Source organism: Lycorma delicatula, chromosome 5 (genome assembly GCF_047948215.1).
Source record: "Lycorma delicatula isolate Av1 chromosome 5, ASM4794821v1, whole genome shotgun sequence".
NCBI classification, from domain to species: domain Eukaryota; kingdom Metazoa; phylum Arthropoda; class Insecta; order Hemiptera; family Fulgoridae; genus Lycorma; species Lycorma delicatula.
In genome coordinates, this window is record NC_134459.1 from 13,098,276 (window position 1) to 13,110,402 (window position 12,127).

Genomic DNA, 12,127 nt, shown 5'->3' on the forward strand with positions numbered 1-12,127 from the left:
TTATTTAACTTTAATCTTGTTATCAGTTAATAAACTTACGGAATCTGCGGCATTTTAACGTAGAATACCGCACACCTAGTTCTTTTCATATGAAGAGGTGATCGCTAAAAATATGTACTATTTGCCACGCACGACAGTTTTTCTCTTTATATATCAATCGAGATGAAATTAAGCCTCGTCAGAAAGAGAAACACTGATAAAAAATAGTTTTCTTATCTCGTTTAAATTTTGTAAACGGGTAACAATGCTCAAACCTTTTCTAGTAATCAACTCATTCAGTTATTGAAAACTTTTTTTTTTGTTTAGGGTAATATTTTAAAAGTTTACTAACAACTGGTACAAGCCGGACTCTATGTAATATTCACTTGTCTAAACTTTCCGAGTTATTTGTATATATATAGTTTCCAGCTACTGCCGGGTCTGAGTGTGTTTGTCTATAGGCAATTACAGTTACTGCTACCGGCTTACCAGGGGGTAAATGTACCGGTAAACATATTGTCTGGAACAGATTCAAGCCGATCACTCTTGAGACGTGTGATTAATTGAAACCCGATTACCAAAGAACACCGTTATTTACTGTCTATCATTCAAATCCATATATAAGCAAATACCTTTTCAAGGAATTGCAGCTTAGAACTCTCGACTACGAAAATCAGCCGATCTTGCGATGACGAGTTTAACCACTAGACTTACCCGTAGGGTTCTGCGTTATATTTTCGCAATAAAATCTTATTTTATTAATTATTTCTGTTAAAACTAGAATTTTCGTGACTTGTTATGTTACGGTTTTTACATTACGGAATAAAACTCGTAAAAATATTAATATTGTGTTCAGGTTATCAAAGACTAAATTCATTCGCGCAGTAAATATAACAAAATTTATGTAATATCTTCCAAAATATATCGTTTTTTTAAATTAATAATCGCATTTTATCACAAACTATATTAAAGGAAATATCCTAACCTAAGAGATAAATTACCTTATTATTAGCTGGATTTCTTAAGAAAGCTACCTATTGTAATGGGTACCGTGATTCAATTACCGGAAAATTTCGACATATATTCGTGTTTCACATCTCGCAAACCCCAAAACCACCGTTCATTCAAAAGTTTACATACACATTTATATAAATATATATTTCACATTCTTGTGGACAAGTTAACTGCCGTAATTTTGCGTTAATCACTTTCAAATTTATACGTACTCAACCCAATACTTACTAATTTATACTCGATCCAAAATCTCGGTCGAGTTCGTTAATGGGCAAATTCGGACCATGTGGGTGGAAATGAGGAGGGGTTTTTCGAGAAAAAAATATATCGCTATAAATTTCTTATTTAGTAAAATAATTCATTTAAATATCCTACTATTCTTCGGATAAGGGCCTAAAACTTATGTAAGTAAAATCTTTTGATATCATCAACCATTAGTCCAGGGTGTGGAAAAAATGGGGTTTCGAAGACAAAATATATCATATCTCCCTTAATAGGCATAGTATCGAATCGGTTTAAAGTGGTCGTTAGTCCTCTAAATATTATCGAAATCGTTTTTCTGAACCAATTTTTGATATGACTTACGGCAAGAGATGACCAAAATATTGCTGGAATTGTAACAAGATAAACTTTTGTATGCTAAACATGTGAAACTTTTTTTCACTGGCAACTATTGTCGTATCGTATCAGAAATCTTTATCATCCCCTACTTAGCACCGGTGTAATTTACCACCGCCTTCCGGCGTGCCGAAAGGAATTTTTTAATTCTAAACGGAGTTAAAAATTAAATTAGGTGTTTTTCTGTAGCTATTGGTAGCTAATAAAGTTGATCGGTTCGGTTGTATAGACACATCCTGCCCAACAGACAGATGAAGGACACTGGAATTCTCATAATAGATCGGTTCTATACTTAACGGAATCAGAAATAGGGGAAAAAATTATGGGGTGAGAAAAGACAAGATCTGCCTCTAGAATTCGTAGTACAAGATATAACTGGTTCATCCAGAGAGAACTGGCAATTACATCCAAACGTACGATGCCCTTTCATTCCCTGGGAAAATCGGTTTTTTTAATTTAAATGTATGTAGTTCATTATTGATCAACAAATTTAAGCGGAGAAACTTAAATAAATATAACAAAAAAAATCCCTTTTCTTCCAGAAAATTCCGAAAAAAGTGCAGGGTTCCAAAAGGAACAAACCTTCTCCGGAGTTGTGTATTTTGTATAGTTTACTGTGTACAACGACGTAATAAATTTATATCTACTTGTTAACTGATTAAATTCTCGTTTGTTAAACGGATATAGGAGGTTTTCTTACCGGATACAAAAAATCTTGGTTTCGGTTTTCGTAGGTAAATTATTATTACAACCGATCTGTATTACTATAATTCTTCTTAGATATATTGTTCTTTAAACGTATTTTTTCAATTATAGAAAAACTATGTAATTATATAAACGTAGATTACTTCATTTGTTTTTTTTTTTTTTTTTTTTTGCTTTAATTTTACTATTAATTATTATATTATGCTGATTTGTTATAAAAAAAGGCGTAAGTTTTGTTATGAAATGTGTATCGGGGATTAAAAGCTACGTAATATTTTTGAAGTTTCACGTACATTCATGTTATACATGAAATGAAAAAAACAACTCAAACAGTTTTAGCTGTATGCAAGAATTGTTTGCGTGCTATCTTCGCAAATTAAATTATGCACCGTGACAACGAAGACTTTCTTTATCGTATCGTATTTAGCACAAAAGTAAACATTTATAATCTTCGTATCTGAGGTTCATGAAATCCTCACAAAATATTGCTGTGTGAACGAGACTCCTCAAAAATGAATGTTTTTTTGTGCAGTATCTCGACGGCAAATTTTCGGGCTGTTCTTTTTCGCGGAAGCAAGTGTTTCTGTAATCAAATATCTTGATATGGTTCTCTCCTCGACTGCAATACAAACCACAGAACTTTATTTGGCAATAAGGCGGTGGTGCGCCTCCTCACTGGCATAACGCTGTACTTGATCGGTCGAATGAAAAATTCTTCCCCACCGCTGGATCGGTCGTCGAGGACCAGATGACAGGGCTTATTTGTCGTGGCCTCCACGTTCGCTTGATCTGATCTCATGTAATATTTTCTTTGTGGGTTTATAAAGGTATATGCTACCGTTAGCGGCCGACCTACCCGACTTGTGATACAGGATTGAAGCAGCTGTCGCATCAATTACTCAAGACTTGTTGATTAAAGTATGTGATAAACTCTTCTATCGGCTGGATGTGTGCCGTGTAACGAATGGTGCTCAAATTAAGCACTTATAGGAAAAATTGTTTTGCGTTCTTTCATTTCACGTATAATTTATCAATGTAAGTAAAACTTAATAAACAGATATTACGTCATTTTAAAACCCTGATATTAATTCTGAAACACACGGTATATCAATTGAAATGTTTGTGGTATTTTTACTAAATATTCATATGAACGGATTACAAGAAATATAAATTGTGCTTAGCGGTGGTGAGTGTTTTATGTTTTATATGACTGAACATCCCTGCCTCGTAAGGGTTTTTAATACTTTATAAACCCCATATTGTATAGGGGTTTGATCTATAATTCGATAATAAAATTACAGATTCGATTAAGGATTGTGTCAACTCTAATATTGTTACTACTCGAGTGAATCGATGTACATATATTTACGAGTAGAGTAACATGTACTAACAGTTGTTATTGTGTTTTTTGTTTCGTGCTTCTACGTAGAAACCCTTCTTTCCGAGATTTCTTTTAATTTTTCTTGATCGAATCTTGATTTCATTTTTTACATCCTGAATTTCTATTCCTACTTTGTTCATCAAATAAATCATTAATTATTACAATTAATACCGATCTCCGTGGCGGAGCGGCAGTGTCTCGATCATTCATCCGGAGGTTTCGGTTTCGAATCCCGATCAGACATGGGATATGCTACAAAATTCCATTTTCCCACGCAAAGCTTCATGCTTATGCGGTGATATCATAAAAAAAATTTGATGTGGACACCATATGACTTCCATGTACGCCTATTAAATTACATATGCACATTTTTTAAAGTACATAAAATTTTATTTCACTAATAATTTCTGATTTTATATATATTTTTTTATTGTTATTAAATTATAGTTTATTGTAAAAAAATTTTACAATCGCTGGTAATAATTGTTAATAAATCAGTACATCTAAATTAAAAAAAAAAGTTAATAAAAAAGGAAATGAAGTCGAATTCGAACCGATGTGCCTTCTCCTTGTAAGGTCAAAATATTTAATTAATTAAACTTTTATTTGGCTATAACTATAGAACCATTGGAAATAAGTACCACGTATGATATATCGTTGAAAAGCTCTCAGTGAAGGCTTAGTACTGCAGTTAAAAAAAAGTCCAAAATCCAGATTATTTTTTGATTTTGAGCTTTTTTGGTTCAGTCGATTGCATTCAAAAGGGAAGGTGCATAACTAGATTATGACAGTCCTAAATCCAAAATGTCTACTTGTTACGGCTAATCGTTATTGAGTTTCGCGAGATACATATGTACGTACAGACGTCACGCCGAAACTAGTCAACGTAGATTCAGGGATTATCAAAATGGATATTTCCGTTGATATCTGAAAACCGAAATTTTTCGCGATCACAATACTTCCTGTACTTCGTACTAGGAAGTAAAAAACAATTATTGGACTACATTTCACAATTGTACAAAAGTGAGAATTACAATTTACAATTGCAGACTCAGCTTGTGGATTATTTTTCTTAAAATTAAGTTTTAAAAAATGAAAGATAAAATATTAATTTTAATAATTGTATATTTAAGGACTTAAATGGATATAAGTTAATTTCATTTTTTATAATATATCGTTTATCCATGACTGTATTAATAAAATAAAAACCTTTAATTTTCTTTGTTTTGTGTAGTTAGTTTTTTTATCATAATTACAGACTAACGGAAATGATTATAGGTCATCGAAATATTAATAAATTTAGTAGTTTGTTGATTAGTTTACATATTTTCGTGAGTAAATAATTAATTTGATAATACGTTGATTTATTATATACATTTTTTGTTTATGTATAGATATTATCAGTTTTAGTTTATTTTTTTTCGTTTAAGTTATAAATTTGAAGTAGTCTATAACTTTAATTACCATATCTCAAATATTCCGAATCAAATAATATTATTTTAAATGATATTTGTTACCTTATAATTTTTAAATATTTTTCTTTTTTTTAAATTGTAGATTTCTTTAAACATTTTTTTTTTTATTATTAAGTACCAATTATTTCATTAATAATTTCCGGATTATCAGGATAATTATAATAAATTAATTAAATTAAAAAAAAAACAAAAGAAACAAAGATATAATTAACAAACGTAGTTTTAGCCGTAGTGTGATTTAAATAAGACTATTGTTTTAAATAACGTTGTTGTGTATACAAATAAGGAATGTATAGTCCAAACAGAGTTAACAGTTTTTTCTAATTTTCTTTATATAAGTTTTATTATATTTAAATTCTTATTTGTTAAGAGTTAATGACGCAGTTCCTTATATGGATTTAATTAAAAAATAATAATAAACATTCCATTTTATTATTATTTTCTCTCTTTTTTACCTTAAGATCTTCTATATTTGTGGAATTTTGAGATACAAATTCTTATTGTATCAATTGTTATAGTTTTTAATTGATAACTGTTGTTCCAATTCTATAGTTTTTTTTCTTTTATTTTTAATTTGTAGATAAAATAAATTAAAAAAATATCGTCATTTAGTTTTATTCGTTAATGTTTTGTGAAATGTTCGATATATATATTTTTTTTACCCTGAAATACCGAAATAAGAAAATGTCAATATTCTTTGGTGAATATCGACACATGCCAAATACTTCGGTGAAACACCAAATATTTGCTTATTCGGACCTTCGACGGAATATGTCGACAAACGCAGATAATAACCTCTAGTGGGAGTCGAAATAACATTAACAGAAATTAAAAAAAAAACCACCCGATACCTAATACCTAATAAATCTCTAATACCTAAGATATCTCCAATACCTAATAAGGTAAATAGATTACGAGAAACCCTCGTAAAAAATGGACGTTTAAATTTAAGCTAAACATAACTTACGCTTACTAACATCGTCTAATTAACGTACAATATACAAATTATGTAAGTTATTCTCCAACGTTAGAGGCGATTTTGATCAAATTTACCGCATTCAGTATCCACTGCTGGTGATAGTTGAATAAAAAATATTTTTATAAAAAAATTGAACAAAAGAGCCAAAAATCTGACCAAGATTTATTTGTGACGTTATCGATCATTCATGCAGTTAACATATTCTGTATATCCTGATCGGCCCTTTCAATTTATAAACGCTGAAAATTTGATTAAAGTTTTTTTATAAATGCGGTGAATTTGATTAATGGCTTGCAATATTTGATAATAACATGCATAATTTGTATATTTAACGTTAATTATACGAGATTAGCGGTCGTAGATTATGTTTAGCTTGAATTTAAACTTCCTTTTTTTACAAGGTTTTCTAGTTATCTATTTACCTTAGAGACTGGTATCGGGTGATTTTTTTTTTTAACTTCTAGCGATCGTTTCTAACTCCACCAGAGCTAATCTGTGCTTGTCGACATATACCGGCGAAGGTCCAAATAAGCAAATATTTTTCGGTCTTTCGCTGACGTATTTGGTATGTGTCGACATTCACGGGAGAATATAGATTTTTTTGCCAGTTATCGATGTTTCACGGTACATATATAATATTTTTGGAAGTAGATTAATTATTATTACAGGAATTTTTTATAAGTAATTATTATTATTGTTATAATTTACACTATTAGGGTATTTTGAATTTAAAGAAATATGCTTATTTAAATATTGTCGTCGTAGTAGCCCACTTGTAGGATTTCTATCAAAGCATTTTCTTTGTATTAGAAAAATTATCGGTGAATAGGTGACAGTGGTAAAAATTTATAATGAAAATAATATCCGAGAGAAAGGTTACAAATAAGATATCCTTCATAAAAGAGAGACAGAGTAAGTTTGAGTGTGTTCGGGGTGGATGGGATCTGGGTTATTAAAATAACTAATAAATCAAATTCATTACATACTTATAAATTTTGCCCACAACAGTTATCACATGACATTTGCAGCTGTTAAATATACAATATTTTATTAAAAAAACAAAACAAAACCCATTGATAGTTTTGTTAATAATGTTTAATAGATATAGTTGGAAAATAAAGAGTGAAGTTTATTTTCAATGGCCATTTTTATACAGATTTACAACTATTAGTCCAGTTGGTAAATAATTATAGTTTGTCTATCCGTTTCCGGTGAGAAATAATTTAAATTAATCGGGCTGGAAATTAAAAAAAATTATTTATTTCTATTATCACTAAAATCGGTGTACCGATTTTACCTTCCAGTCTTCAATAACCAGTTTAATGTAATTTCTGCAATTAGGGGAAAAAGTTCATTTTAAAACAGGTCTCTTTTAGTACAGCGAAAAAAAAACAACGAATAAACGCTTTAAGTAGCTATGCTGTTATAGAAAAATTAATCGGTTGATTTGTTCAATATAAATAGTTTTTGAGACAAATGTAACAAGATCGTTTACATATTCTTAATCGTACATAATTCAGGTTTAGTAAGCTGTTAATTAAAATATGCAATATTAGTTTATTCGTTCCTGGAGGAGATTGTACATGGAATCTAAGTGTTGAATGATTAAAATTTATAAAGCATATAATTACTACCGTTAATTAATTAGAATTTAAAAAATTATCTTGACGTTAAAAAAATGGAAATCGAGATGGATCAGTTAATTTTTCGTCAATTTTCTTATAATGAAAATATAAATCATTTTTCTTCTGCTATTTATTGAAATGAATTTGAAAGCTTTTTCTTTTAAATCCCCCCAAGTAATTATAATACCTGGGGATATATAGTTATCTCTATATATGAGAGATAACTTCTCATATATATATGAGAAGTTATCTCTAAAGTAAAGACCACATTTCCTTAAAAAAAAATAAATTACTCTGAAAACTATAACTATTTTTTATTTTTTTTAAACTACATACCTTTTACTACTTCTCAATATAATCGCCATTTGAATTAAGATATTTATTGTAGCGATACACCAGCTTCAATATACTCTTGTCTTGTTCTTCTGCCGCCAGTCCATTTAGCTACTAATTAACAGTAATTTAAGTTCAGCGTCACCCGCGACTTGCTTACCCCTCAAAAATCCTTTCAATTTCCCCAAAAAATGGTAATAAGAAGGAGGTAGGTTTGGACTGTATGGTGGGCGATCGTAAATTTCCCATCCAAATGTTCTCAGTAAATCATCTGTCGGACCCGCGACATGTGGACGTGCATTATCCTGCAGCAGGACGACTCCGTCGGTCAGCCGCCTACGTCGCCGATTTTGAATGGCGCGTCTTAACTTACGTAGAGTTTTGCAGTTGGCTTCTGCATTTATAGTCTTTCACTTGGCATAAAATCAATCTGCAGTATACCAAATCGCTTCCGAAAGACTGTGGCTATCAGTGTATCCAGAAGTCTGTGGCTTAACCTTAGTCGGTCTGGTGGTAATTGACGATGGCGCCATTTTGTTGACAACCGTTTTCTGTCTGGCGTGTAATAAAATCCATGATTCATCGCCGGTAACAACTGAATTAAGGAACTCATCACCTCTTTCTGTGTAGCGCATCAAAAATTCCAAAGCAGATCCCATTCGGAATTTTTTTGTGACGTTCCGTTAAGACATTCGGTACCCGACGTGTACAAACCTATCTGAAGCCTAAGTAGTTATGAACAGTGCGACAGATAACAGCTCTTGTAACATCAGAAAATGGAAGGGCCAGGTCGGAAATTGTTGAGCGACGATGTTTTTTGATTTCATATCGACGCGTTTCAGCAAGTCCTCGATGATTGTCAAGGGCCACACCATTTTCGGACGTTTCTTTCATTCATTACATTATCACCGCAAACAACAAACAACTGCCTATGAATTTCAGCCGGCGTAATGTTACGAATGATTTAAAAAACGTATGAACACGTATTTTACACTCGGCGGGAACATAGATTTTCCTATTCATTTTATAACGTAATAACTCACAGTTACTCAAAGATACTACAACGCGACAAGTTGCAGACTGCAATGCAGTGTGTATATTACTAGTGTGGCCATGAACGACACAGGTTTGCCAACCTTAAGGAAAGAAATTTCCCAGCGGTCGTTACGTTAGAGATATCCGTCGTATATATATATATATATATATATATATATATATATATATATATATAAATTATAGTTATTTGTATAAACAATACTTTTTTGAAAATAAAGTAACATAATTTCAGGTTTACTATTGAAAACATTCCAAATTTAGTTACTTCTTTTGATGATAAGTTGATTATGTATTGCGTATGATTTATTTTCGTTGTCTATTAGTAAAAACACTTGTGAGTGGTAAAAAAAATCTGAAAAATATTGTTGATGTAACAAAAGAAATATTTATTAGATTTTTACGATAATATAAATTTGAAAAAAAAAATAGAAACAAACAATCTTGTTTGGCCTTTATTGTAAAAATCTGGAAAATTACTTAATTTCGTAATAAGTACAATTACAAAAAAATCTAAATGTTCAATAAAAAAAAAGTTTTTTATCCGATTTGATTCCCTTGGTCAAATCATATTTTTATCTTGAAAACAGTATTATAATTGAGAAAGAAATTCAAATAACGTAAAAGATTTTGGGCCCGTTTTGCCTTTTCGTCCTAATTACTTTTTTATTATCCAACTTTACGTCAGAGGAGTTTTTCTGTTTATATTAAATGAATTTTGTAATGCTTATTTAAACCTAAACAGAAAATCTTCTGGACGAAGGCAAAGTCGCTATCACTCTAGCAGACGTTATTACCACATATAATCAATTTAAACAAGTTGTCACTTTTACTACCAAATATAACTCTTTCTTCTATTATTATTTTATAATGTATTATATAATTTAAAAAAAAACGTATTTATTTGCCATTAAAGGTCGGCAGAGACCAAATAAGCAAGAAGTCGGTAAAAATAAATTATCCAACTGAAATTATATAAATTAATTTAATTAATCCGCTGTACAAAAAGAAGAAAAAAAGAAAAAAAATACAGTCTCATTAGAAAGTCATATTATACGCCTCATCAAATAACAAAATAAGTGATTCAATATTCTTAATTTTTATTTTCAAGTTTCATCATCTGTTATCTAACTTAGTCTAATTTATATAAAATAGAATACGATTTATTTTGATCTGATAATATTAAAAGTGTATATATATAAGAAAATTTGATTTAATTTTAAAAATAGATTTAATAAGTTTTTAATTAAATATTGAAGCTTTAAATGAGATTTATGAAAGTTTTAATTTAAGATAAGACTTTTCCTTAAATGTAATACTGTACAGTAGAATATTCATTTTATTGTAATGCTTGGATTTTTTTTTTTAACTTTTTTTTATTAGTTATCTCTTGAGTGAATTAATGTGGAATTTTATTAATCATTTAAGTAATTTATTTAATTTTAATTTTTTTTTATTATCTCATAAATGCATAGATTATTCAATTTAATTTAGTTTTCTTAATTTTATTTCTTAAATAAATGAGACAGAGTTAATTTTATTTTAACTCGTACTTTTGTTTAGTAATTTTTTTTTAAATTTATTTTAATAAATGATTCACATTTTTTATTGTTGAAGATGAAGTTCCGTTTTTCTTTGTATTCGGATTATATTTGTCTAAAATTAAAATTAAAAAATTGTATAATTTTTTAGTATATATTTTTTTTAATATAGATGTAATAATTATGTTAAAAGGGTGAGATCAGATTAAATTATAATTTGTTATTTTACAGAAATTATTAATACATTTTATATTATTAAACGATCGGCCCTTTTTTCTATAATTAATTCATATTTAATAATTTAGTAAATTGCAGTAAAAATTTTATTATTATAAAACCTTGACTTAAAATGATTTTAAAAGTAGTACATAACCTAACAATCAAAATAGTTATTTATGCTAATCGTGTTAAATGTTAACTGATAAGGTATAAGTTTAATAATTTCATAAATCTTGATAATAACGATAAAGGTTTTACACAAAAAAAAAAAAAATATATAATAAATGGATGTCTTTTTTTCTTATTAAGAGGACGAGCATAGACTTTTTTCCTCATTTTCCTCTATCAGAATGACATTTTTAGCGTATGAAAAATGCCATGCCTGATCGGGATTAGAATTCATGAACTCCGCATAATAGGCTGAGACGCTACCACTCCGCCACGGAGATTGGCCATATTTTTATTAATTTCTTTCTTAACTAAAATAAACAATTTTATTTTATTATTGAAATTTATCTTAAAATAAACAACGGGAAACTAAATAACACTATACTATATTTAGACTGATTTTATCCATGTGAAACACGAAAAAATTCTGCTAAAAATAAAAACCGGCCTCCGTGGCATGAGTGATAGGGTCTCGGTCTTTCATCCAGAGGAGACCCGGGTTCGAATCCCGGTCAGTCATGGCGTTTTCACACGCTAAAAATCATCCAAAGCATCCTATAAAGCAATACTTAAAAACGGTGGTCCCGGAGGTTAAAAAAAGTAATTAAGGACCTTTTTCGGTAATCGGTTACCATTTTTTTCTTCTTCCAAATAAATGGGTATGTAGAAGTATTTGCATAGAAATTTAACCTTTTCTTTTTCCTGCTCCCCTGGGTCTAGAAGATAAATAAAAAGAATAGAAATTTAAAAAAATGTAGAAGACTAAGCCAAGATTGATTGTTAATATGGAAAATTGGTCCTTTTTCGATAAAAATGTTATTTGGTTATTGTTGCATAAATTTAAAAATGTACGTTTTTATTTTTATTTTTGAGAAAAAAAGAAAAAGTGGTACCAGCTTACCGAAAAGGTACCCGATTCCTTATTATCTTCAACAGATTTGAGTGTTGTTAGACCAACTGTTTTCCATTTATCGCTTATTTTTTCAGGTAACAACTTTTTCAATCAAAAATGATTGTTTTTAAATCATATATAAAAA

At 29.6% G+C, this 12,127-nt stretch overlaps 1 protein-coding gene across 9 annotated transcripts in view; it reads left to right on the top strand.

The window, feature by feature from the left end:
- hth (Meis homeobox homothorax) overlaps positions 1 to 12,127 on the top strand; it is a 790,031-nt gene that overhangs the window by 35,506 nt on the left and 742,398 nt on the right. The gene's annotated exons all lie outside the window — the stretch shown is intronic.